Source organism: Gopherus flavomarginatus, chromosome 14 (genome assembly GCF_025201925.1).
Source record: "Gopherus flavomarginatus isolate rGopFla2 chromosome 14, rGopFla2.mat.asm, whole genome shotgun sequence".
NCBI classification, from domain to species: domain Eukaryota; kingdom Metazoa; phylum Chordata; order Testudines; family Testudinidae; genus Gopherus; species Gopherus flavomarginatus.
Window position 1 is genome coordinate 6,945,247 of NC_066630.1, and position 27,732 is coordinate 6,972,978.

The window sequence follows — 27,732 nt, forward strand, 5'->3', positions numbered from 1 at the left end:
GGCAGTCCGGCGGCAGTGGCACTCATAAATTTTGTCTGCAGACTGCATGCCGCAGGTGTCTCGCAGACAATACATCCTGTTGGATACTTGCTCCCCTCTGTGAGCCCTGCTGGCGATGGGGGAAGCAGATGTGTTTGGGGAGAGCGCTTGTCACCACCAGGAAAGTTTGCTGGGAGTGAATGCCCATTCTGAAATGGGAACACAGAGAGAGAGGTGCAAAAGGGTGACAGCCCCAAAGAAACACTGCTTTGGGGGCTGGAGGGAAAAGGGGGGCAGGTTGGAGCCCCTGCAGCTAGAGGAATTGGCCGAGAGATCAGATCCAGCAAAGGGTGCGTCTGAATTCCCTGTAAAGTCCCTCTAAAGTCGATCACCTGGCCTTGTAAGCCAGCAAGTGTCTGCGTGTGCATTGGCACTATTGAAGGGTCCTGTGCAAATGCAGCATAGTCAATAGACTTAATGTACAGGGGCCTGTTTTTAATCCTTCCTCCTCGGGTGCCAGGACCTCAGGTACGTTCAGACGCTGTCTTTTAGAGCGAACGAGCACAGCAAAGTGAGGAGCATTGGGTGAAAGGCATGAGATTAGTCCTGGGCATGGAAATCAAGCAGGGCTGCCCAGAGGATTCAGGGGGCCTGGTACAAAGCAATTTCGGGGGCCTCTTCCATAAAAAAAAAAGTTGCAATACTATAGAATACTGTATTCTCATGGGGGCCCCTGTGGGGCCCAGGGCCTGGGGCAAATTACCCCACTTGCCCCCCTCTGGGCAGCCCTGAAATCAAGCCACACAGCTGTCCTGTCCCAGCTCACCAAAACCAGCTGCATTCCAGCCCGATGACCCCAACCCAAACATCAGAGACGTTCCTGCACCGGCCCCTGTCCTGGAGCAGGAGAGATCAGAATCTGATGCTGGGAGGTTATTCTGACAGATGGATTTTTGCCCCTTAGAGGTCCCCAAACCCACCCTGTGATGGGCCCCAATTGGAGCCCCATGCTGCTGGGGCAGGCGCCTGGACACCGAACTCCCTTCTCAGCCCTAGTGGTGGGGGATGATGCTCCCCGGCAGAGGGTGGCTCGGAGGGAGCTTGGGCTGTTGCTGCCTAGGCTGTGCCTGCTATGGGGGCAGAGAGAAGCCTTCAGTCTCCAGAGCTGTCAATCTAGCACCTTTCATCTGCGATGGGTAAACAGCGTTGAAGAGGCCGCTCCAGAGGAGTGCTGGATTCCTGCTGGTGCTAATCCAGCATCTGGCAGCCATGGGGAATGTGTGCGGTTGCCGTGTGAGCCTGGCGCATGTACACAGTGCCCCTGGGGGAGCTGTTGTGGGTTTCTTGATCAATACGAGATACCACACTCTCCTGAAGATCAGAGGTGGGGGCGCTGTCGCCTCCCATGGCAGCCGGGGAGCGGAGCAGAGCAGAAGGGTGTGTCGCTCCCTGCTGTCACTTGTCGAAGGGATTGCTGGGGCGGAAGGCATTTTCCCAGCCAGTGTCCTGCATGGGAGATACAAAATCCATCTCAGAATCCTTTTGGAGGAGGGGCAAAGGGAGTCAGCACCCACCCTGGACTGAGCTGTTCAGCACGAGTGAGGGGCTGATGCTGGGGCGTGGCGGCACCCTGCGGCGTGGCTGTGTGGGATTTGAATGTCTCATTGAGCAAACCCCAGAATGCAAAGCCAGACAGGGTCATAGCTGCAGAATTTTCACTGGTTCTTTGCTCAGAGCCATGCAAGGTGTGAGTGCAGCAGGCCTTCCCATATTGATATGGGCCAGCCCCCCAAGCCCTAGCTCCAGTCTCCCCCACGCTTTGGGGGGGTGTTCGGATCTGGGTGGGGCCCATCTCTGGTTTCAAAGTAGAGCCAGACAGCCACCAGCACCGTGCATTGTTCATGAGCTAGCAGAAGGCCCTGGGCTGCCACTGAAGTCGGGCAGATTTCCCTTGGCTTGGAGAGCGACAGTGAAAGGTCTGAACGGCTGTATTAGACTTGTGAGCCCTTCAGGGAAGGGGTGCCTTTTTGCTGTCTGTTCGTACAGCGCCTAGCACGGCAGGGCCTGGTCTGTGACTAGGGCTCCTAGGCGCCATCATCAGGCAAACAATAGTCACCCAGAGCTGTTGGCGGGCTGCGGGAGGCCACACCCCGTCCCCCTATTGGCACATCTGTAGGATCACTCTCTGCTGCAGCACTTAGGAGCTGACCCCTTGCCATCCAAAGGGGCAAAGCACCAGATTAAAAGCAGTTTCCTCTGCTGCCTGGAGGAGGGGGAACAGGCTTCCCGATGGGGCTCTCGCCCCGTTTGCTCTGGGGAGGGTGTAGTGCGGTCCCTGCAGCCCCCTGGCCCTCCCCAGCTCCAAGGGTGCAGACTGTCACTCCAACACTGTCCTGTTTTTTGCTTGTCTCTGCTGTGGAGCGGAGTTTGACAGATGCTATCGCAGGCAGCGAGGGGTCAGGCTGCTCCCCTGAACAAATGGAACGGGGAAGGTGTTGCGGGCGCCTCTTGGCACCAGTAACCACACAGGCGCTCTCCTCTGACAGCTTTATCAAGCCTCCAGACTTCCAAATTCCATTGTTCCTGACATCTGTTTCGGTAAGTGATTAATTGCAATTAGTGAATGGTTTGAAAGCCTGTGGAAGAATATTCAGCAGAAAACTCGTCAAGATTAATGAGTGGTGGCAGTTGTCAGAAGGGCTGCTGCATTTCCTTGATGCCGCGGCGAAGTGGAGGTGCAGGAGGCTTGGCAAGAGCTGAGGAATGGGAGCCGAGGTCTCCCCCCTCCCCCCCCCCTTGCCTGCTGCTCTCCCCCACCCCCTCTATAAAATAACACAGGATGATTTTTCATCCCAATGCATGAATTATCCACTAATGCGCTATTAATAAAGCACTGTGGAGTTTCACCGAGATTAGGTCCTAAATCATGCAGAATGAATTTTAATGAGTCCAAAATGCACTGTCATTAGCCACTCTGTAGGCCCAGATTAAAATAGGGTTTGAGCCTGTGTTAAAGTCTGGGCCAGTTTGATAGATCGGTCCCCTGCGTAGCGTTCCTAGGGAGCAGTGGGCTGGAGTCGAGGCGCTGTTAAATCCAAAGAGTGACGAGCGCTCTCTTGGTTTAGAAATAGCAGATCTGGGCTAATATGGCGTGTGATGACAGAGGTAGCTGTTACCGTGCTGTGCAGAGTCGGCACTGGGATTTGAACCCTAAGATGGAAGTGATGGGCTCGGGGTCCACGTGAGTGGCATCCATTGAATGCAGCATCAGGCAAGGCGGTTCTGCTGCCAGCATCCCAGCCTCCTGCCCAGCGCTGGACATTCGTGCCCTCCAAGCATGGCAGCTCTGGCATCGGTTCTTCCAGGCCCTGTTTTATGAAAAGAGACAGGCCCAGGCTGTGCTGTTGAGATCCAGATTCCAGTGGTAGAGGGATAAACGCCACAGTTCAGAGTGGTCCAAAAGGGAAGGGGTGTGGATCTAGGGTTTCGGTTCCACCTCACCTCACGGAGATGGGCCAGCTCCGAATTTCAGAGCCCAACATTCCCAGAGCTCAGGGGCTGGGTTTCCGGGTTGGCCTCCTCATTAGCTGTGGAATTAATAGTGTCTCCTGCTCCTACGGTGCCTTTCCTTTTTGAGAAAGGCTGTGAGAAGGATGGCTCTACCCACCCCGCAGGGCAGTCCCCGCTGGGTGGAAGGCGGTAGCTGTTTAACAGTGCACGCCAGAGGGGAAGCATAGAGCAGTCACTGAGCTATGCAGATTCAGAGAGCGGAGCACAGAAGCGAACTGGATGTGCGGAGGAACGTGAATGGTAACTCATCACACTTTGTAGCCATGGTCAGATGCAGACCTGGATTCTGGCCTCTGCTCTGCTACTGACACCCTCTGTAGCCTCGATCCAGTCTCTTCCCCTCCCTTCTCTTGCCTACTCTGGGAAGACTGCCCATTGCTGACAAGAGCTGCAGTGCTGAATAGGGCTTAACTGCAAGTGCAGCCCAGGACAACGCCCGATCAGCACCCTTAGCAGAAGCCACTAACCACACTTTGTTCTGAACAATGCTTGCAGCTAAACCACGTTCTCCACCTGTCGTCAGCAGGAGAGAATCTTCGTGGAGTAGACGCTGTGTCTGTGCCTTAGCTCCCGCTCTGTAACGATACTCCTGGGTAAAGAGCTTGGGGAGATAGGGATGGGAGGTACCTGAGTGTTTATGTCGCTAACACAAAGGCATTTCATAGCAGGGTCTTGCGCTGACCCCAGGGCGCTGCTCTCCCTTGGGGGAGAAGAGGCAGTGCATGATGGATTGTTCGAAGGGTGGGGGCCGTATCTCTGCCTCCAGTGTGTGTGTGTGTGTGTGTGTGCAAAGGGAATTAGCTCCGCGGGCTGTGTCTGAGTCACATTAAGCTCTCTAAATACCACTGCCTCAGCTTGCGTGAAAGCAGGAGTTCTGCCGGGGAGCTCTGTCGGGCGCCCAGGGCCAGCAGGCGCACGTGTCCGGGAGCCTGCTCGCTGTGTGTCCTGGGGTTTGCAGAGGAAGCGGCTGTTTAAGCCTTGCTCCTGGGCGTGTGGGTCACAAGGGGAACCCACTGGGAGCCAGGCAGAGACAGTGACCCAGCTTGATCCTCTGAGTGGGAGCTGGGGAAGGAAAGGGCTGCTGTTGGGCCTCACCTCATCATGCCCCAGGCAGTCCCCCTTTGTATATTTCCAGCATCTGGTTGCAGTGCCCTAAACTGCTGCTCCTCCCCCAGTCTGCACCCTGCCCGCCTCCTCACCCGCTGGCTGGAAGGCCCAGGCGGCGTACGTCCCAGACACTGGCTAAGCTGGGAGACCTGGGGTCTCGTTTCCCCTTTGACCAGACTCCTGCCTTTCCAGTGCCCTTGCCGTGGCAGCTGGGCTGAAAGCCTGTGCTGAGCTGCCCGCTGGTAGCGGGAGGAAACCGACCCGACTGCTTCGCAATGGGAGAGGGGAGCGAGGGCGTGACATCTGCTTTTGCAAACTGTTTTTAATGATGAGGTCAGCGCAGCTGAAACCTCCAGCAGCCTGGGCTCAGGCTGTCTCCAGCGACTTCTGGCCTGTGAGCAGATGGCTCCGGGGCACACTTCATCCAGCTGGGTTCACATGTTACCACACCCATGAAATTTCCCATTAACAGGCCATGACCGGTTTCTTCCCCCCCCTCCCCCCCCGGTCACTGTCTGAGCTGAGCTGCGTGGCCCCATTGGGTCGCCCTTTCCAAGTGCCTTGGGTCGTCTGAGGGCTACATGGGCCAGAGGGCTCCAAAAGGGAAGAATCCAACTGGGGGACCAGTAAGAGGCCGAGGGCCCCCGGCCCCCAAAGGGAGACCTGAAGAAGAGCAGTTACTTAAATGCGGCTGCTGCCAAGTCTGTCCCCAGGCATTGCAGAGCCAATGAAGGCAATAAAGCCCTGCCCCGTCCGTCTGTCCCCGCCCTGCCCTGCCCTTTCCTCCCACAGCCGGGCTTGGGCAGAGGTCATTGCCCTGTTTGTACAGCCCCAGCCTTTCCTCCGACTCTGAGGGCACCCGGATGTGCGGGAGGCAGGTGGGTCACAGGGGTGGCTGAGTCTCCCCGGGAGGGGAAGGGAGGAAGTTAAGGCTGGCTACCAGTCAGGTCCAGGGGGCTCAGCACTGCATGGGTTGGGGCTGGTAGGTGTGTTGGCCCTGTGCAGCACTAGGGCAGGCTCGCGCTTCACATCCCCAATCCCCAGCCGGTTCTGGGGTTCCCCTCTGCTCTGAACCCCTGGCACGGAGGGGAGCTGTACAGGCGGGCGCGCGCGGGGGACTGGGTGATCTCACCCACCAGCCCTGCCTGTGGCTGGGGCAACACAGAGGTGTCCCTGCAGCCTGGCTGCAGCCTGGCATCTCTGCCCCCACCCTGAGTTAGGCTGAGAACTGCAGTGTCATGGCCAGCCCGGCAGCTGTGTTGTGGTCTGGGTGGGTGTCCGTTCCCTGTCAGCCCTTCCTGGCTGGAACCAACAGGGTGGGGAAGCTGTGTCAGGTGCGCAGCACCACGGCAGAGCCATGGCAGGATAGTGACGGTGATCCAGAGCCAGCCCCCCCAGTGCACTGCAGCCTCTTAGACACAGACATAAATACATGTGACGCGCGGGCACACCCCAGGGACAGCCGTGCAGGATGGCTGTGGGGCTCTTGTTCTGACTTGCATTGGTGTTTTCTCACTGTTTGTTCCTGTATTGTTGGTTGTTTTTTGTTTTTGTTTTAAACCAAGCACCACCACAAACCCAGCCAGCTCCGCAGTGCAGATATTGTTCGCTTTGACCTAACCGGGTTGGTCAACGGACCAAATGTTCAGGGGCAGTGACCCTTGCAGTATTTGGCAACATGGTTCCTTCCCTCCTCCCCCCAAACCTGAGTTTCTGGCTGGGCACAACCTCCACTGTGCATACGCCAGGACGTTTTGCGTACTCCGAATAGGGTAGTGAGAACTCCAGCTGTTTGCTCAGACAGTTGCCCTCAGCAAACATTTTTGTGTGTGCAAAAATGTAGATGTGAGAAATGCATGTGCAGAACTGCAGGTGTGAAAATGCTCATGCGGGGTCCCTCGCCAGGGTGCCTCTTCATATGCAGTCCCTTAAGCATGCGATAAGGCATTGGAACTGTTCTGGCAGAGGCTAGACAAAGGGAGGGAGGGAATCCCCCCCCCCGCCTTGTCCTGTCATGTCTGTTTGATTTATTGCTCTTTTTGGGTTAGGGGAGGGGAGCGGCTGCTGCAGAAAAGCCACTTGAGGTGGAGGTCAGAGGCCAGGGGTGGCAGGGGTCAGTGTGGTTCAGAAGTTAAAGGCTGTGGTGGGGTCCTGGACAATTACCCAGGAAAGCCTGTTTGTTTGGCATGGTGGATAATTAATGTGACTAGCAGAATGGGGGTCAGGGAAGATAGACCCCCGGTGACCTGCCTCACTGGAGGGCATTAGAATCAGGGGCTTAGCCTTCCCCTGACACCATCTGCCTGGGCAGGGAGAGGGGCCGGGCGGCTCTGGCTGTCTGCGGTGCTCAGCCGCAAGCCGTGCAGCAGATGGCGAGTTTGAAGAGGGAGAGGGTGTACTTTGTTCTGAAGAGCTTTGAAAAAAAAAAGAAAAGACAGCATGCAAAGAAGGGAGGGTCACCCCGCCCCTCCCCTCCGGCTGTGCTTTGTAGTCGGGAGTCTGGAGTTGTCAACATGCCAAGAACGGGACTTCAAACGCGGCCACCTCCCGCCAGGCACCTGCCATGCATTTCAAAGGTGCCAGGGTGGGCAAGACTGCCTGAGGCCTCTTTCTGGTGGGCCTGGGTGATGGGCCCTCGTGGCTGGGGGCTGTGTGGGAGGGGTCCCCACAGGAAGCTGCGCTTGGAGCGGGATCCTCATTTGTACCCCAGGGTCCCCTTCCTCAGCCTCCCTGCTGCCTCTCCCTGGGGATGCTGGTGCTGACGGGGCCTTGGGAGCCAGTGGGGGGCTGTGGAACCAGCCGCCACCAGAAATGGGGATGACCCTGTGTGACGAACTGGGAAAGTTCTTAATGTTTTCTCTGAGTACTGTGTTGGTGCCTCAGTGTCCCCATGGCAGTTCTTAAGTATCTGGCAGAGCAAAGGGCCAGTGCACCTAAATGCCTGACACTCTGTCTCCTAGCAACTGATGGCCTGGGCCCCTCCTCTGCAAAGGTGCCAGCTGAAGGTGTTGGAGACAAAGGGATCAGGTGACCTCCTGGCCCTGGAAGGGGCTGAGGAGAGAGCAGGGGCTGGGAGGGGTTGTTAGTCTGGAGCTGGCTGGGGTCGAGGGTGGAGGGCAGACCTGGGGGTCTGGCTCACTGCTCCCCAGAATGGACCCAGCCGAGGGGTCCGGTTCGCTGTATCTACCAGCTCTGTTTTAGACCCTGTTCCTGTCATCGAATAAACCTCTGTGTTACTGGCTGGCTGAGAGTCACGTCTGACTGCAAAGTGGGGGTGCAGAACCCGGTGGCTTCCCCAGGACCCCGCTGGGGTGGGCTCACTGTGGGAAGCACACGGAGGGGCAGAGGATGCTGAATGCTCCAAGGAGAGACCCAGGAGGTGAAGCCGTGTGAGCTTCTTGCCCTGAACAAGTCTGCTCCAAGGGAGAGGAGGCTCCCCAAAGTCCTGACTGGCTTGATGGGGAGCAGTTCCAGAGCATCGCCCGGTGACTCCGTGACACCCTGAGACCCGCTGCTCACCTAGGCCTCCCCAGGGAACAGAGAAGATGGCATCTGCCAGCAGTGTGTGGCGCCAAGAGGCCACTGCAGTGCCCCCCCTTCTCCCCGGGAATGCTAATGAGCTGAGCTAGAATGCTGCTGGTGTGTTCCCCACATACCCATGGGAGATGGCTGGACAGCAGCTCCTGGTGGGGCTGGGAGAGGGACAGAGGTGTGCATCCTTGCCAGGCAAAGCCCAGCAGCTTGTTACCGCCCTGGGCCCCCAGGCATGCACCAGGTAGAGGCCAAGCCCTTGGAGCAGGCACGCTCTGCTCATGGGGGCTGCGGTTAGGGGAGACCAGTGCCGTGTGCTGAGCAGTCATTGCTTGCCTGGCCTGTATCGTATCCCCAGCCACCGGGGACCCTGACTCCTGATGGAGAAGTTCCGGCTAGGCTGGGCTAGTGGGGACATCCTACCAGACTGTCTGCCGCCCCCTGCCAAGAGTACAACAGGGTGGAGTTTTCTTACAATGATGCAGACTGTGATTGGATTGCAAGCTTATGGGGCAGGAACCCAGGGTGTGCATGGGGCAGTGCCTCGCCCAATGCGGCACCACTGCAATACAGATCATAGCAGCCCAACCCCAGTGATGTCAGTACAGCTGAGCAGAGGGTTTGTCCCTTCAGCAGTTGCCCAGCATGTAAATCATGGGTGCAGAGAGGCAGGAGATGGTTTCTCTCTCTCTCAGGGGCTGTAGGGCGAATGCTGCGTTCACCTCTGGGCTCCTTTTTGTGAGAACAATATGGACAAGTTGGATAGGGGAGCAAGAAGGAGCCAAATACATGTGTCGATTTCGCCGAACACAGGCAAACCGATGAAAACTCTTTCCATTGATGATTGCTGAAATGTACAGATGGGCAAAGACAGAAAAATGCTGCTTGAGAACTTTAATTGAAGGAGATTGCTTTGTGTGTTTTGACGTGTGAGGTTGACAGTTTGTGTTTTAATGGTTATTAAGCTTTAACTTTTTGAATCTCTGAGTCTGTCATTAAGTAATTACTGTCTGTCCCCCACCCCAGTGTTTGACCCCCTCAGCATTTCCCAGAAGAGTTGAAATCGATACAAGTTAAAATGCATGATGAAAAATAAACATTGATAGTATCTGTCGAACGTCTAAAAAAATAGAAATGGAAATCCCCTATGCTCTGATTTAGGCTGGTAGCAGGAACAACCATCCTGACAGGGAGATGGGTTTGGCTGGGGACTCGGCTGCCAGGGAGGTGAAGGCCTTCGCTTGGGATACTTACTGTTGATTAGTTTAGTTGTCATAGGGCTTAGGAGCCCCAGTCATGAAGCAGGCCCCGTTGCACTAGGTGCTGCACAAATGCAGGACACAGACAGACACTGGGCAAACTGTGACTAAATGAGGAACATCTGAGGGCACTGGAGGTGAAGAAGTGCTACACTGCTGGTCACCGGGCGGCATCCTTAGTGCTGGGGCTCTTTCTCCATGCTGAGAATGGGATTGGTTCCCTCCCCATGGCGTGGTGGTGTCACGGGCTGCCTGGCATTGCTGTGCCATCGGGTCGCTGTGAATAGAGCGCAAAAACAGGACCTGCCCCATACCCCAAATCAGCAGCCCGAGCCTTCTCTGCAGCGTGAGCGATCAGCTAAGCCTGCCTGAGGGAGGCAGATTTTCAGGCTGATTGTTGCCCCTGCTCCCACTGGTTTAGAATAAAGGGCTCAAATCCTAGAGAGGCGCCCAGGTACCGGGGTGAGACAGCACCTGGCTACATGGATGAGCAGTTGTGCAGAGCCTGCGGGGCCCAGGGGCTAGGCTGCTGTCACTCGAGTGCCCTGTGTCCTCTCAGATACACCCATCCAAAACGTTAGCCCGGTCTCAGCAGCTTGGCTGTTTTACAATGGGCGGGGATGGCCTCTGTTTGAGCACTGCTGTTTGGTCTTTGTTGATGCAGCTCATGGCTCATTTAATTTGACCCTGAGCATCCGCAGGGCAGCCTGTTCCTTTAAAGACTACCTCTTAGATCCTTTTGTAGGCCACCTTCAGCACCGGGCGTAGGAGATTTCAGCGCTCCCTCCCTGACCTTCCCTGAGAGAGAGACACCATTGCATCAATTGCCAGGAACTGGGGGTGCTGGGCTCCTGACCCCCCAATAGTCATATGCTCTTATGGGCGAGGTCTTGTGGTGTGCAAATGTGAGAGAGCGGGCTGTCTGTGGAGGTCAGTGTTTGGTGTGTGTTTCTGTATGGCTGTGTTCTGGTGTGTGTCAGTGGCTGAGTGATTATTGTAGCATGTGTTTGAAAATACAGCTGGTGGGAATGTTTCTGGGCCGGATTGTGTTGTGAGCACTGTGTTATATGTTTGTGTGTTCCAGTGTGGGAGGGTGCAGTGGTGTGGGTGTGCACACAGCCAGAGGTCACTTGTGTAGATGTCTGGAGAGGGGTTTGATGTGAGTGTTTGGGGGGTGTGTGTGGGTGCACGCAGTATGGCTGTGGTACTGAGGTAGGAATGGATGTGTCTGGTGTGGTGTGAGTGTGGATTGTGCTGTGTCTCTGTGCATGTTGTGCTGTGCTGCAGGGGCCCGGGCAGGCGGTGCAGTGACATACGCTATGTCTGGGTGTGTCCACAGTGTGTGTGGAGCGTGTGTATAGTGTACCCTGCTGTGTGTGTGTGGTGTGGTGTGTTGCTGTGTGAGTCTGAGCTACTTTGAACCCTTTGCCTGCCCCTGCCTCGCTATGCTGGGCTCACGGGCAGGATTTGCGACTATAATTCTGGCTTTCCCGTCTCTTAATTAAAGCCCTCGATGTGCTCCCTGCACCGGGTCTCACCGCACATTATGTTTCATTATGTGATCGCTATCTGGGGTGCTTCTTCTGATCCTCCCCTGCATCTAACTATGGCTGGATAATTAGGTGTGGTGTTCTACAGCGTTTAGAGAGACACTTAATACGGCTTTAATCACCCTCTCGCTCTCTCACACACACACACGCATTCTCCCGCCCCCCGCTCGCTGGATCCCACCCACTGCCCCTCTGCCCAGCCTGGCAGCAGGTTTTGCTGCTGTGTGTTTCCTCTGAAGAGGAAACCTGCGTAAGGGGTAATTACAGGCCACGAGGCAGGTGCTGAGGCTGCTGGTACTGGCACATCAGTGGAGCGGGGTTAGTATTGCTACTGGCTGGGTTTCATCACTTGCTTACGCCATAGAGAGCAGGCCGGTGTTAGGCAGCAGCAGAAGAAAAACCCCCGACTGGTTGGGGGCTTGGCCTATAAACGTGTATTGTTGAACCCTTTGAATTATTGCTTAGCAGGTAGCTCTCCTCTAGGGTTTCATCACACGCGGAGATGAAGCAGTCAGCGGCGGCTGCTCGACACAGGTGCAGGCACAGATTCTGTTGAGCATGGCTTCTGCGAGGCAGGCGTGTGCCAGCACACTGCTGTGCCTTCCAAAGGTAGCAGCCATCTGCACGGCGATAAAAAGCCCTGAGGATGATAAATAGACAAGCCGCGCTTTTATTGGATTGCAGTTTAGAAGCAGCCACTTTGGGTTTGGCATGGTGCTAACAACAGACTCTGCGGGCGCCTCGCCGGCCGTAGGACCCATTTCCTCAGCCCCTTTGGCAGACTGTGGCCATGTGACCTTGAGTTTGGCTGGGGAGGGGCTTGCTGTGGTGGGGCGAGCTGTCTCTGGGGGCTGTTTCTCCTCCGTTACCTAGCGAGAGAGGGACTGCAGTGTAGTGGTTAATGTGCAGAGCTGTGAGCTGGGTTCTAATGCTGACTTTCTCTGGGTCTTGTGTGAGATGGCCTCAGTTTCCTCTGCTGCTCTGCTGCTGGGATAAACTGGGGTACCCCCACACTCCCCATCTGGTCTGTTTCCTGTTTCTTGGAAGTGCTGAAGATGTAACTGGACAAACCCTCCCACCTTAGCTATGGGGTTTGATGATCTGAGCCCGGTGTCTGTTTTTACGAACCCGCAGCCCGCCCCGCTTTTTGCCCCTCTCCAGTTCAGGGGGTGTGCATTTCCCAGCATGCTTCCTGTTGTATCACACCATCTCTGTAGAGCCTGCAGCTGAGAAGATGCTTGCACCTCCCCCAATGGCATTGCTATATCAGAGATCGGGGGGGGGGGCAGGAAGGGGGGACAAGGTGGGGAATGTCGCTTGGGGATGATCGGAGAGGCACAGGCCCCCATCTCAGCCAGTGCTTCAGCAGCGCTGGGTGGGCGTGATGATCCTGCCGTCACCTGCAAGAAACAGCTTGTCAATAATGGAATAGAGAAAATTGCGGCGGAAATGGGTTTGATTTGCTTTGTATCTCCTTAATGCATTCACCCCCCAGGCGCCTGTTGAGACGCAGCGCAGAGAGAGGCAGAGGCGGAGAGGGGAGCGTGCGGCTGGGCAGCCCTGTTCCAATCGCAGAACCTCCCCGAGTCGCTAGGCACCTACCCGGGGGCTTGACTTTGGATCCCAAGAGCCCAGACTTGCAGCCCTTGCTCAGGCAAAATTCCCGGTGCCCCGTCACATAGCCTCTCTGTGCACAATGCTCCCCTGGGTGCCAGCATGGTGCACTGAGGGCTAGCAGGATCAGCTCCCCTGTTGTGGGCCGGGAGCACTGCTGGCTCTGGCCCTCACCTTTGTATCCCTGTGTTGCGCTGTGTGCTCAGTTGCTGGGACGCGTTGCTGGCTCCTCGTTTTGAGAGGAGGACCTTGCTCTAAGGACCGACTTCTCTCCCTGCTGGCCGGTCCCACCCAGGTAGGGCTGCTTTGGTGTATGATGCTGGCCTGGAGTCAGCAAAGCTCTAGGAGGATCAAGGGATCGTCCACCTCATTGCTCTGCTGCCACCTGTATCTTTCCATGCCCACCTGATGCCTTTGCACCGTGTCATCATGAGAGGGCACCAGTGAGTGCTCGGGTGAGGATCTTGTTCGTCAAGCCGAGCTCTCTAGCTAGAACTCAACCTCCGTCTGCTCACTCCACCCTGCGAGTTTGCCTGCAGTTCCCTTAGATGCAGCTGCAATAAAAGCCCCGTCCAAGCTGAGGCGGGGGGCAGAGATGGTGTGGGAAGAAGGGGGTGATACTGAGCACAGGGCCAAGGATTAGGAAGCTTTTTTGGTTGGTGAGATCTCCCACTGTCCTCTCACTTATTATGATTTTTATCATAGAATATGAGAGTTGGAAGGGACCTCAGGAGGTATCTAGCCCAACCCCCTGCTCAAAGGACCCACCAGGACCCACTGTGCCAGGCACTGTCCAAATACTGGTCCTGCCCCAATGAGCCGCAAGCTTGCCCCAGGCACTGGAGAGCGCGCTGCTGGGAGCAATCTGGCATTGCCAGCAAGGGTCAGGCCAAACCTGGTTCCTGAAGAGGCCTGCCGCGTCCCTAGGGCCAGATTTTTGTGCTCCACACACTGGGTGCCCGGTGGGTGCTGAGCGCTTGTGCAAATCTGCTCCTTATTTCGGTATCTGAATGGGAGGTGAGCTCTCCAGAAAATCTGGCCCAAATTCTGGGTGCTCAGCACCTGGACATCTGGGCCTGACCTCTCTGGAATTTCCACCTGCTGTTGTCTGCAGTTGAGTCTCTTTCACTTCTAAATAACCCCAGCAGGCCAGGGAAGGATGGGGCAGGAGGAGTGAGATGTTGAACTGGGGATCCCCTTGTAGCATTGAGCAGCACTGCCTTGAAACCAGACGTGTCTGGCCAATCCTTATCGAGTGGTTTCTGAAAGCTCTCCACCGAAGGATGGGTTCAGTGAATGGGGTTGGAGCTCCCAGGCAGATGAACCCCAGTGCTGGCTCTTCCTATCTCCATCCCAGCAGTTCAGTCTGAGCCCCCAGGATGAGAGAGGAGCCCTCCCTTCCCTCCTGTATGTATGATCCCGCCATGACACTGGTCATGGGGCAGGAAAATCACAGAGCGATTTCCAGGCAGGCCGGGGGCTGGTGCTGCTAACAGGTGATCTCTTACTGAGCAGCGTTCTTGCTGGGCTTCAGAGAGGAATCTGTAATGAAGTGCAGCTGTGAACTTCGGTTTTGGGTCAGGAAGGCAATTTCTCATCTCCTTTCACAGCAATTGAGTAGAAAATCCAGTAGCTGGGATTTTTCCTCCCTTCCTCCTCCTCCTCCTCCTCCTCCCCCTTCATGCTTATGGAATGAGGCAACCTGACTGCTTCGGTGCTGACTGAGGTGAGGCGCAGAGGAGGGGGAGGGAGAACTTGGGTGTGGAGGATCTGCAGCTGGGTAGCTGTCCACCCTAGCTGAGTGCTGCTTGGAGAGAGTTGTTCTGGTGTCCCTTCTGTGTGCTCCCCTGATAATGGCTGCATTCCTTTCCGTAACATCTCGGCACCTGTCTACAGCCAGGGGAAGCTCTGTGTTTTTTGCCATCCCAAGCACGGCAGTCAGGCGGATTTAGTGGTGTTTCTGCAAGTGATCTGCCGGTCCTGCGCCTTCGGCATACCTGCTGCCGAATTGCCGCTGAAGCATCGGGACCGGCGGACCTCCCAGCACTGGTGCCTGGAGCTGCCCCTGTCTACAGCATCCTAATGCACCTGTGCGGTAGAGTGCGGGTCCGGTCCTTCAGCTCACATTGGCCTCAGCACAGATTGCAGAGGTTGTGTGGATGCCCGGGATAGCTGCATCTGGGGAGTCAGGACATAAACACAGGACTGGGGATCGAATCTCATCCAATCGAATCCTGCTGCGGCCTTGGTCAAGATGCCTAACCTCTGTGCCTCAGTTTCCCCACTTGGGAGATAGGGCTAATTAATCCGATTTACAGCACCTAACTTATTGGGCTGCTGTGAGAAACTGTATGCCCCTTTGCATGAGAGGAGTGCTACACAACTGCTAAATACTATCTGTATCAGCACCTACGTCCCCGAGTGATGGTTGCTCTATAAAACCTTAGCTTGGTGATATGGTTACCCTCTCCTCCCCTGGGGTCTGTCTGTGCAATCCCAGTGGGCCCATACTCTGCTGGTGGGAGTGTGCGCGCATTGGGTACATTTGGCCCATGGGCTGCAGGGGAGAGGGACAGCCGGGTGGGTCTGTCCTTTTAACTACATGTTACCGTGGCGCTCTTGATTCTGAGCGGCTGAAACATTACTGTCCCACCTGAAATGACTTTCTAGGCACAGCTTAGGTCACTGCGCACACCCTGAAACCAAGATGGCTGACTTCCTCCTGTTTACAGGGAGCTCTTAATGAAGACACTGATTGCTGGCAGGAGTCTGGGTTGCATCTGGCACGACTGTCCATCTCCCTGAAACTAACTCCCTTGTTAAACGCTGCCAGCCAGGCTGTCGGAGCATGCATGGCTCTTACGTCAAACCTGGGATGCAGGGCGGGGGTTTGCACTCAGTCCCACAGGTGTAGTTGACGCTAGCAGTTTCGCTGCTCTAAAACCGGGATACATGGGTGGAGGCTGAACCTTTGCCTGGAGGACTGGAGCCTCTTTGTGCCCCAGGGTTCATTGAGTAACATGCGTGAAGTTAACTGGGAGCAGAATTTAGCCTCTTGCCCTCGACTTTCATGGTTCCCATATCTGGAAGCATGGCCAGGGGGATTCTGGCTGAGCTGGCGCTTTTAGTTACAGCAAATAAAGCTGTGTAATAAAACAAATATATGGGCTGAGTAAAACGCTGGCCCTTGGATCCAGAAGTTACTGCGGTTGTGAAATCACCAACGCCTCTGCGGGCAATCTATCTCCAGGCCAGCCTGGGTGAATTCCAGCCTCGCTCACTGCGGGGTAGAGGAACCGTGGGGCTCTCGTTTGCTGTGGGGGAATGCAGGAGTCGTGTGTGAGTGAGGGAGTGAGTGGAGCCTGGAACCTGCGATGGGCCCAGTCCAGATCCAAACAGCCCTGCAGCCTGGGGATTCAGTTCAGGTCAGGGGCGTTGGTTTGGCCTGTTATAGCAGCAGTGACATGCCCAAGGTTGGGACAACCTTTGGCTGTGGGGGGTCGGTCCAGGCCTGTCTGCACCTCTCTATTGTCCCCTTGCCATCCCTGTAGGGACCCTGGCAGTTTGCTGGCACAAAGGTGTTTCACTGCTGGATGCTAACGTGTCTCTTGAAGTCAGGCCTGGATCCAGATTAAGAGCCATCTTTGTGCCTGGTAAAGTGACCCATGGCAAGAGAGAATAATTGGATTTTAATACGACGAGTGGGGAGCAGGAACAGTTTGTAACTCTGGCCTTTACGAGGGTTTGCAATTAAAACGATTATGTCTTGAGAGTCAAGCTGTCTGACTCCTCACATACATAATCTGATGATGCTTGATAGCCTCCCCTTCCTTCTTTCTTTCTTCCTTTCTTTTTTCACGTGCTGAAAGATGCGGAATAAAGGCCAGGATAATTAACGCTCAGGAGCAGATCCGAGGCCGCGCGGAGTGGGAAGCGGATGAAGGGAATTAATTACACTGCACCTCTAGCCTGGCCTGCTTTGGGTACACGTCACCTCTCTGCATTAGCCAGGACGGTTCATTCTCAGCTGGTGCTTTGCAGCGGGGCTGGCGGGAAATGAGAGCACCCCTCTCCCCTCGATGCCTGCATGCCCCCCTATATGCTGCTGTTCCCCTTGATATTCCTGTCTGCTCCCCATCAGCCTCTCCACCCCTTGAGGGGGCATGTTCAGTGCGGGGGTTGGCCCCAGCAGGCTGGATTCCCACAGGCTTCAGTGCCAGCAGCCCTTGGTTTGGTGATTGTGCAGCAGCGGTTGTGTTTGCATGTTGCTCCCCTCAGGGGTGTGTGTTCACGAGCGTGCGTGTGTGCGTGTGTCTGCTTGCTGGGAGCATTGACACATTTATCGTGTTCGTGAGCGAGCGTCTGGGTATGTGTATCCGTCCCCTGACGGGCTCCTGGCCTGAATCCCACATCTGCTGAGCAGACACATCTCCTCGGGATCCCAGTGTTCCTCCACACTGCTGGAAATCTTGCCTTTCGAGATGTGGGAGGCCAGTTCCATCCCTGGGGGGACTCCACGGAGATCAGCGAAGCTCCAACTGAGATGAGTTTGGATCCATCTCTGGCTTTCTAATGTGGCCATCATTGTGGTATCAGGGCACCAGCAACAAGACACCAAGTCTACAGGGATTCCAGAGGCCCAGATGTCCCACCCATCCTGTGCCATGTGCCTGCGTGCTGATTCACTGCTGCCGCGTCTGTGCCAGGTGCTGCCACTGGGGTGTTCTTTGGGCTGCTGGGATTGTGGCCAAAGGCACGTGGGCAGCAGCTCCTGAGCAATGCCTAGGGCCTGTTCCCACCCCACACCCACCCTGATCTCCTCGGAGAAAGCTGGTAATGAGCCTCTGCCAAAGAGGAGAGTTCCTGACCCACTAGCTGCGGCCGAGGAGAGGCAACATTCGTGGTCCATGTCTCAGAGCGTTGCTGGGTGCCAGAATTAGTGCTCGGCCTCAGCCCTCCAGCGAGAGACGCAAATGCAGACAGGATCCTGGTGCCCTTCTTATTAAGGGAGAGAAGAAAAACACCCCTGCGCTGCCTGCCGGCGCCGTAGCAGAGCGGGGGAGCAGTGATGCGGGGACGTTAGCAGGGGGCCCGGGGAAGCCATTTAAACCAATTAATGTGTATAAGGGAAGCAGTTAAGGCTGTCGGCTGGGCCTGTTATCCGGCAGGGGCTGCGTCGGCCTCAGAACACTCTCCCAAATCGAGGTCAGCGGCCAGTGTGACGTTGGCTGCTTTGCAGCACTCAGAGATGCCTTGTTTCTTTTTCAGCAATTCCAGGCCGCCCCAGCTACTCTCTTAGCCAGCAGCATGAGGCAGCTGTAGCCTCGCTGTTCTGAGCTCTGCCGCTCCGCCCCTCGCTGGGAAATAGGGGAGTCCGTCGCTTAATTAACCAGCATCTACCCCCGAATGCCGAGGTTACTTAGCTCTTCTTTCGGAGAGTGGCCAAGCACTTCGCAGGCACCAGCATGACTTATCGACACAGCTCCCCCTGGGGTGGGTGGGAATTCTTAGCCCCATTTTACAGAGAGGGAAACTGAGGCATGGAGCAGCCTGATTGCCAGAGGAGATGAGCCACCCCACAGCTCCCACTGACCTCAGAAAATCAAGTGCTAAGCAACTGTCCAAAGGTCACGCAGTGAGCCGGGGCAGAGCTGGGAACAGAGCACAGGTCTCCCGGCCCCAGAACCCTGCTGTAACTGCTAGATTGCCCTCCCCAGCTGTGGGTCGGGCTCGCACAGATCAGAGGCTGACCAGCTGACTCAGCCAGACCTGAGCCATCTCTGTTTTTCCTCATTCACACGTTTGCAAAGGGAGTTCTTTGATTCCAGCTGAAGCTAAACCCAGGAGGAACCTGCCTGCCTGGCGAGAATTGGGGTCCTGGGATGTACTCTTCAGGGCAGAGGGATATAACCCCACTTTGGATCCTGGGGGGTCTCGGGTGAGGAGGTTCCAGCTAGTGCCTGGCTCTGGCCCTTTTCAGGTACCAGGCGAGGGTAGAGTCTCCAGCCCTGCTAATTGAATGAATTCTCCTTTCTCTCTCTCGTATGTCAGGGACATTAAGAATTGATGCCTGGTTAGAGATTAGCACCCGGTGTGTGCTCCGGTCGCGGTGCGAATGGGGAGCCCTGCCCGGACAGGGTCAGATTGTACACAGCTGATTTCAGGTGGAAAAAACATCGATACGGCGTGTAGGCGGCTTTCCTTTTCTTTCGGGAAGGCGGTGAAGAGGAGTGGTATCAGCGCGGCCCGTTCTCTGCGGGGGCATTGCAACCGCACACCTTGCCCCCAGCCGTGTGTCGCCAGAGGAGTGAGGAAAGGTTCCAGGCTGCAGGATCAGCACACCCAAGCCGGGGGTCCCTTCTAGCCATGCGGAAGTGGGTGGGCTGCTGGCACCCTCTGACCTTTGCCCCAGATTCCCGCACCCAGCAGGCGGGGAGAGGCCTTCTCGCAGGGACTGGAACAGGATCGAAAACGAAAATTCCACTGGGAGTCTAAACTGGGTCGATGAAAGCCTGCAGGGCAGGCCGTCGGTGCAGCCATCTCTTGGTCCCAGCCTCCCTGCCCCCTGCTCAGCACCTGCTCTGTTGTCTCCTACAGACCTAGAGGGGAGTGGAAGGGGCCGGGCCTGCGACAGCAGCTGCCTGCCTGGCCGTGAATCCCAGGAATTTGGCAGCGCTGGAGGGTAATGGCTAACTCCGCCTGGCCTCTGACCTGGGAGGATGATACAAGCCGTCTTCTGTTTCTCTTCAGACTGATTACGGGGTCAGGACAACGGCTCTCCCTGTCTCACTCGCCCTGATAAAACGTCTCGAGTGCTCACGACACAATAGATCTGTCAAGCTTCTGGCACAAGCAAAGGGAGGGGAGGGGGACAAAGCGGGGGCCCTGTCTCCAGCCTCACCGGCTGCTCCCCTTATCCCTGCGCCAGCTGGGGGGCTCCGAGGCACAGTGACTAGCAGAGTCTGGCTGGGGCTGTCCCGTGCCTGCAGTAGTGAGGTTAGAGCTGGTTGTGTCCATCTGTGTCCCGGGCCCCCCATGGAATCTGTGCTCCCCAAGAGGGGGGGTTTCTGGGACTAGACTCGCACTGACAACCTTTGCCTTAGTGTTCACAGCACTCAGCGCTTCCAAACTCCTGCTACCCAAGGATCTCAAAGTACCCAACAAACAGGCACTCACTGAACCGCCTTCCCAGGATCCTCCTCGCTTTGCAAATGGGGAAACCGAGGCACACAAGGGCCATGATTTGCTCAAGGAGTTCCTGCCCCTTGGGTCTGTGCTCAGACCATTAGATTAAGCCTCTTTCTAGCTACGGATCTGGCCCCTCCTCTTGTGCGGGCAGCTCCATATTGCAGCCCCTTGTGTCACCCCTTGGCCCTGACGTTGTGTGCAAACCCAGTGAGTAGATTGCCTGCAGCCTCTGTGGCGATTGAGATGCCTTTCCTCAGTGCGTCCTGGAGGACCAGCCCCTCTGCAGGTGGGCTAGGTGCCCGGCCTCCCCAGGGCTCAGCTCAATTGGCTGCTCAGTTGTGCAGTGCCACGTCCCCTCTTGCCCCACTGATGTAGCGGATGCCAGCAGTCCCCCTTGGGGCTCTGGCAGACAGGGGAGATGTCCCACTCCATCTCCGCTCCAACCTACCCTTCTCTCTGCAACTCTCCTCAAGGCACAGCAAGGGCAGAAGCTGCGGCTGTCTCGGGCCATTCTGGGCCATCCTTCAGCCACCCCCGGGAATAGATGGGCAGCCTGGGGACAGGTGGCTTTACTCACACAGGGGGCTGGGTGCAGCATTATTCTGAATGAGTTCCCTCTGAAGGAAGGAGGGGCCGTGATCCCAGTGAGAACTGGGGTGGGAGTCCTAGACCCCAACCTCCCAGGATGGCATTGGCGCTTTAGTTTACCCTGTCAGTAGAGTAGGGTCAAGCCCATGTGGCGCACTCCAGGTGGGAGGGAGGACTCCCTGCTGTCACCTGTTCCTACCTGGGTTGTTTTGTTGATGCTGGCAGCACGGGTCCTAACTGTCCCTTGCATGGACCCTGCCAACTTGCCTCTCTCAGGCCCACAGACAGGCAGCAGATGGCAAAGACTGTAGTCCACAGGAGACCTGATCTAGAGGTGAAAGGCTCCATGTCCTACTACCGCTCCCTGGGTTGCTGTGTATCTGCTCTCAGGGGCTGTATGGCTACCATCTTCCAGGGAGCACAGTGCCCATCCCCATGCAGCTAAGGTAGAGGGTGGGTCCTGTGAGAATCAATGGACTCTCACGTAGGTTAGTTAGAGCTGAAGGACCTGTGATGGTGGTGATGTGTTTGTGGTGTTGTAACAGCTGCAGGCCCCTGGTGAAATCGGGGCCCCGTGCTGCTAGGTTCACAGAGAGAGACCATCACTGCCCTGGACAGCTTGCAGTCTAAAGAGATGAGCAAACGAAGGAGGGCAGAGGAAACAGGGGAATTGATTTCCCCAAGGTCACAGGCAGAGCTGGGAGTAGGACCCAGGTGTCCTGGCTCCCAGTTGAATGTCCTTCCTGCTAGACCATGGCACAGACCTTCCCAGGGAGATGGTTCTGAGACTTCCCGACCACGCTGCAACATGGGGAGGTGTGTTCTCGTCGTGTCTTTTTGTAATGCACAGATTGGCATGGTTTTTCTTCAGAGTCCTAGAACCCGGGGCCAGACACACACCACCTCTCAGTTGGTTAATGACACTGCAAGATGAAATATTCAGCTCCTCTTCCCTGTCGTAATCACCCTGGCTAATAGGAAGGGCTCTTTACTGCTGACTTGACAGCCTTTTTATGAATTGCTGCATTATGTGTTCAGAGCTTCCAATGATTTTTGTTCGCATGTCGTATCCAGCTCTGCTCAGATCCTGCTGTCTGGGAAATTAACAGTATTGAGTCCTAGAAGTGACGGAGCTGCCGATTTCACCAAAGGGCTGATCAATGGGCCACAGGAGTTTTGCCAAACTAGGTTCCTGCAGATATTAACACTGATAGATTTGTCTTTGTTAGAGTTTAATACTAGTAAAAGGCACCAGATTGACAGCCCCGGAGACCAAAGCCCACCGCGGATCTGCCAGAACGGGCAGTGAGAGGGGGCATTCAGTCTTCACAGCCTGGTCTCCTGTCTGTCCGGCCACCCACCCACCCAGGTGGTGTCCGGGTGCCTCCAGAGTGTAACAATCACTCTCCTCCTCCCCAGCCCGGATGGTGGTTTTTCCTATGAGTAGTTGTCCCTCTGTGCTGGTCTCATGGAGGGTCAGAATAACTGGCAGAGCCCTTGAACTGCCCTGTGGGAAGTCAGTGCGGAGGGCCAGGCACCAGAGCCGTGTGTTCCTAGAGATCCGAGTCGCGGCATTTTGTGCCAGTGGGAGCTTGCTCGTGGCACGTAGCTTTGTTCAGTGCCTGCCCTCCCTGCCCGTTTGCCAGCAGACGTGCTAACCAGCACCAGTTGCTCCTCCTTTGGGGATGGTCGCGAAGCAGATGATTGGAGAAGGTGGCGGGGAAAGGCTGCATATCCCACTGCTGGCCCCAAGAGCCGTCCCGCCCCTGAGCCCGCTGTCCCCCAGTGTTGTGTGGCATTTTGGGCTCTGCCGATCAGGCTCCTGCTCAGTCCCACTCCGGGAGGCAGAGGGGGCTTGACGAAAAGCCTGTAGGATTTAGCTGTCAGGCTGCGCAGCAAACACTTGAACAAAGCCAAGGTGCTGAGCTGTTACTAATGGCGTGGGTTGTCGCACAGCAAGGATTTTACTTCCAAATGTTCAAACGTAGACTCAGCCAAGCAGTGCAAAGGGGCTGTCTGGGGTTCGTCTGGGAGGCTGGTCATGGTCTTTGCAAGTCCACCGATGGTTTATCTATACCCATCGCTTAGGCGCATGTGACTGGCAGAGGGAACTGGACTTTGAGAATCTGCCACTGGAAAAACCCTAATTCTTTGCTGAAGCATTCCCAGGGCACGTATTGCACACCTGCCCCTTGCCCTGACTCTGGGCACCCAAGAACTCCCCTTCCTCCCTCACTGGGATGGTTACTGCCTTACTGCAGAGCAGAGCGGGCCCACCTGAGATGGGGGGGGCCCATCCTGCTAGTCGCTGCCTGGACACCTGATGCCGTCCAGTGCTTTGCCCATGACCCCCCACTGCCTGTCTCTCTCCATCCCTTTATTTTTAAATCTTACCCTTATCCCTCCTTTTTATTTCCCGTCGGTCTCTGCCCCATCTCTCCCCTCTCTGCCTCCTCTCTCCCGACGCTTTCCCACACCGGCCCTCCCACGGGGCTTGCCGGGGTCCAGCCAGCAGCTAACATGGGGCGTAAATAACGTGGCGGCGTTGCCCCAGGAAGGTGCGACCATAGGGACCCTATCCCTGGTGCGTAGAGCATGTGCCACAGCCCATCACGCTGCTGCTCCTCGCCAACCGCAGGACGCAGCATGAGAGGTGGCCCCGTCACACCAGCCCCCAGGCCTCTCCCGTCACCCGGCCTCGGAGGGCAGCAGTGGGGCCTAGGCACACGGCAAGCGGCGGGAGCGTGGGGTCAAGCCATCCCGCGGGAGAGGGGGCAGAGGAGGAGGGCTGCAGTTGGTAGACTAGATGGGACGGCTGGGGGTGGGGGAGCAGGGTCTGCCTTTCCACCCTGCTCTTATTCCCCATTTCCTCCCCCAGCAGTGAACACAAAAGCCAGAAGCACTGTTGCTCGGGTCTGGCAGGGAAAAAACAAAACAAAACCCCAAACCTGGAGCGGCTGCTATTGAGAAATAAAAAGCGCCTCCAATTAGACGCTTTGGTGCTGCAAACTTGAGGCAAGGCACTTGAACTGTCACTGTGGAACCTTAATTAGCAGCTGCGGGTGAGAGGTCAGCAGCAACTCAGCAGTCTTGACAAGCCTGCTATCAAGTGCAGGGGAGTGGGAGGAGGAGTGGGGAGGAAAGCTCCTTTAGCTCAAGACGAGCCCTGGAACAGGGGGAGAGCCGGAGGAAGGCAGGCAGAGTTAAAAGGGAGTAAAATGGTTGCTATCTCCCTCGGCTGGCGCGCCGTCTGCCACGCAGCTCCCACAGTGCAAGAGAGCAGCTGCTCCCAGTTCACGCAGGCACCGTGAGCCCTCCCCGGCTCCGCGGGGCGAGTGCCGCTGACCCCGGGGCTGGGAAGCTAAACTCCAGCGGGAGGCGAGGAGATAGGTGCTGCGAGTGGCCCTGTTCTGGAGGGTGAAGGGGGGAGCCGGACTAGCCATGCTGAGGATTGCGTCTTAGACCCGCTGGGTTCCCGGTGCCCAAGGCTGGGACGCTATGCTGGAGATGAAGACCTGGTCATCCTTGCTCCAGAGTCTGAGTAAGTGCAAATATTTGCTTCCCTTGAGTGCCTGGCAGGAGGAGCTGGAGACACAAGGTCAGACGTGCCCTAGCTCCCAGCCCAGGCCTCCTGTGAGCCCAGCGGGGTTACCTTGGATTTACCCCAGTGTACTGGAGAGCAGTAAAAGGGCCAGACTCTCTGAATCAACCCCCTCCCCCCCAAGCACACTCGGGGGCTCTCAGGTTTGCTCTGTTATGCCAGCCGGGGGGGCCAGGCGCTGGATCTAACAGAGAAGCCAGGAGCCCTCCCCCCCCCAGGCTCGCCTGGCCACAGTCCCTCCTCCGCCCCTGGAGTGGGAGTGTTGGGAGATGCTGCGGAGGATGGAGAATCCCAGGTGGAAAAAGCCCCCTGGGAAAACTTTGAGGTCCAACCCACGCAGCTGCTCTGTCTTCTGGAGCCAGCCCCAGTCCTCAGGGCGGGAAGGGGAGCAACATGCAGGGGCAGTGCTGACGGGCTGTGCCGGGGGGTGGGGAGGGAAGGCGAGAGGGCTATGAAGCGTGCCGCCTAGATCTCACTGCGAAGCCTCAGCCTGGGCCACGAGCCTGGCACAGCCCTGGCGAGGGACGTGCTGTTAAACTGGTGTTAGGACTTGGCTCGGAAAGTAATTCGATGGGATTGTGGTGAAGAGCGGCGCCCCCGAGAGAGCGCCTGGGAGTGTGCAGGGGGTAGGGGGTGCTGCACTCCAGCAGTGTGCAGGGGGTGTGGGGTGCTGCAGGATGGGGAAGTACTGTGAAAACAGGGCCAAGGCATTTGGGCGGGAGCCCGGGGCCTCTGAAAAAGGGTTTCTGTGCAAAGTGATTTGACAGCTACTCCCAGGCGAGAGGCTGGGCCTTGCTCTGTGGGCAGCAATGGAGCAGAAAGCCTGGCTTGATTGCGTGTGGGGCATGCTGGCTTTTGAACATTAGAGTACCAGACCCGAGAGAGGGTTTTTCCCAGTGTCCCCCCTCCCTCTCCCACACTGCCCCGTCAGCAGCAGGACAGTTTCCCACGCGGGTGTCCTTGTTTGTGGGGGGCTCCCATCAGGTCCCCGAACCCGGCTTGCTGCAGGAATTTGGTTTGACTATGGACAGCTCGGGGGGAGGGGCTTTTGCGGAGGTCACGGAAATGTGATGATTAAAGTCCAGCGGGTGAAAAGCGCTTAAACAAATCCTAAATCTGTCAGCTGCCAGATTAGGCTGCTTAAAATTTGCTATGAGGCGGCCCCTGGGCGGGAGGCGGTGTGCAGCCCTGTAAGCTCTCCTCCTGCCGGAGTGACTGGGTCGTTTCTCTCTCCCTTCCTGCCCGCGCAAATAACAATGAAAACAAGACGTCGTACTGGTCGCTCAGCTGCCACTGCCCTTCCTCAGGAGCTGGAGGGGATGCTTCTAAGATCAGCCATCAGATGTCAGATCAGGAACTCAATGGCCCTGGGGCCGAGGGGGGACTCAGAGACCGACGCAACATGGCTCGGCAGAAGGGTTCTTGCCTCCCAAGGAGATTATGGTGTTACCAGAGCCCTGAGTGGCGGGGCATGGGCCCCATTAGAACAGGGGGAGGAGGAGAGCCCTTCACCTCCAGCTCAAGTTACAGGGCTGATGTTACAGGATGGCGCATGGTGACTGATGGTCATTATAAATCAGAAAGCCACGTGCTCTTCAAAGCCTGGGGTGGATGGGAGAGTTGTTGGTAGCCATAGGCAGCTAGGTTGCTCCTCATTTCAGGGGCGTTGGGGCAGTAGCTTGCAAGTCGTGCCACAAGGTGGCCAGCACTGTACAAGCTGAGGTTAGGTCTCCCGCTGTCCCCTCCCCAATCGTTGTGGGACCCGAGTTCTGGTCCATGCTGGCCTTGGCAAGGCGCGGTCCTGGGCTGGCCCAGGTTCTCAGGCCTGGCCACCCACGTCTGAGTGCCCATGTCAGATGCAGCCCCCTCGTTGCCCTTCGCTCTGGTTCCTGGCAGCCAGAGGCTCAGAGCTTGTGCCCAGATGTCTCAGTGTGGCCTGGCGAAAGAAAAGCGAATGCAGCCGCCGGCCAAGGCAGGAGCTCGCAGGAATGGGCAGGTTTGGTCTCCCACCCACCGTGTGCCAGCGGCTCTTTGGGGAAGCTGCGCAGCGCCCATAGCCCAACCTTTTGCAGCTACTTCAGGAGCAGCTTCGGTTGCGTTTGGTTACATTCAGGCTGAGTGTTGAGGGTCCCTGGCCCAGCCCCTCCTTGTGATGTGGGGGGAGCGTGGGTCAGGGTTGGACGCGGGAATGCCGGCGGGCTGTAATGGCTTAGACACGACAGTGGAGGGAAGGGTTTGTTGGCCGCCTGATGGCAGAGTCGATCTGTGCCTGGCATGGCCCTGCTCCAGTCCACACACAACTCCCCAGCAGCCCGAGAGTGCCATGGTGGCACTAAAGGCCCAGGCTGCCGTACAGTGTGTTACCGCTGGGGCAGTTCGGAGCAAGCAAGCCGGGGACTGGAGCATCCAGAAGGGTGCCAGGCCTCGTAGCATTTCCATCTGGGGAGCCCTGGTGGGAAAGGCTCAGATAAGGTGTGGTGCTGCTGGCAGGTGGGGCCCTGGCACTGTGGCTAGCGGTGTCTCTTTGTGGCAGGGAAATCAGTCATCCTTTGTCCAGCTGCGGTGACGTCAAAGGCTGTGGTTAGTGTCTCTGAGGGACCAGGAGACGCTGCTTCCTTCTCCTTTTCTCTTGGCAGTCGGCTGACCGGGCTGTCCCACACACACCCCTCCACGATGTGGGAGATGGTGCTGGGGGGACCTGGGGTCCCTCTCCTGCTCTCTCTCTGAGCTGCCCCCATGCCCTGCTCCCCCAGAATCCAGGCTGCCGTTTTCCTCCTGTAGCTAGTTAATAACATGAGCACGAGTAATTTCTGAGCAGTCCCCCTGGAGGAAGCAGCCACTGGTTTTTCTTGAAGCTACTTGAAGCTAATGCCAAGGTGTTGCTTTGACTTGCTGGTTGTTGGTGTTTGGAGCCGTTGTTTGTGTCTTAGCGAGTGGGCTGGATGAGATGAGGGAGCTGGTTGCTGGTCCGCTGTGGGGCCCCATGTGCAGTGGGGTGCTCCAGCTGGAAAGTACGCCTTTGGGCAAGGCACAGCTGCAGCAATGCTTGTTAAACCCTGGGGCTGGGTGGGTCCCCTGGTGTGACTGCACGCCTGCTCCTGGCCGGCCCCTGAAAGAGCTCAGAGCTAGCAATGGGCTCCGCTCCCCACCTTGCCAGCCTCCCATCTCCAGTCGGGCTCCACCTCCTCCCAGGAGTATGGAGCGAGCTGTTGGTTCTGCGCTTCCCCATTGGATGTCACCTCTGGGCCACCAGCGGGTCGGGGTCCTCACTGCGTCAGGCAGTGACATGTGCGCCCGTCCCACTGGCCCTGCTGCGGGGGTCGCGCCCTGCGCTGCAGGTGTGGGATAAAGCCACAGTTGGGGCAGTTCCTGTTCTAGTGGCCTCAGGCATGTCACCATGTTGTTGCCTTGTACAGGAGGGGTTATGCCAGCTGTGCAGGGGCCCTGTTCTCCCATCACACAGGCTGAGTAACCCCCAGTAAGTCCAGGGGAGCAATTTGTAGCCTGCGGCAGAGGATTGGGTCTCCTGGGAGAGATTGCCAGCTGTCCTCCTGACTGCTAGTGCAGTGTCCCTTAGCCCCGGGGGCAGAGAGTTCAGGTCCCCATGCGGCTCCATTGCCATGAGCTGAGGGGTCAGTGCAACCCTGTCAGAATGGGGGAGCAGCCGGACCACCTGATCTCATGCCATCATCATGCTGCTCTCTCTGCCCTAGGCACAGAGGGGCCAGGGAAAGGAGAGGGATCG

The 27,732-nt window shown here is 56.9% G+C and overlaps 1 protein-coding gene across 8 annotated transcripts in view; it reads left to right on the forward strand.

The window, feature by feature from the left end:
• GSE1 (Gse1 coiled-coil protein) overlaps window positions 1–27,732 on the forward strand; it is a 349,718-nt gene that overhangs the window by 168,062 nt on the left and 153,924 nt on the right. Inside the window, exon 1 of one of the 8 annotated variants that reach the window (XM_050923217.1) lies at window positions 2,427–2,577. The exons of the other annotated variants lie outside the window; for them this stretch is intronic. The gene's annotated coding sequence lies outside the window, so the exon portion shown is untranslated. Of the gene's footprint in view, window positions 1–2,426; window positions 2,578–27,732 lie in introns of those variants that run through there. 8 annotated transcript variants of the gene reach the window in all.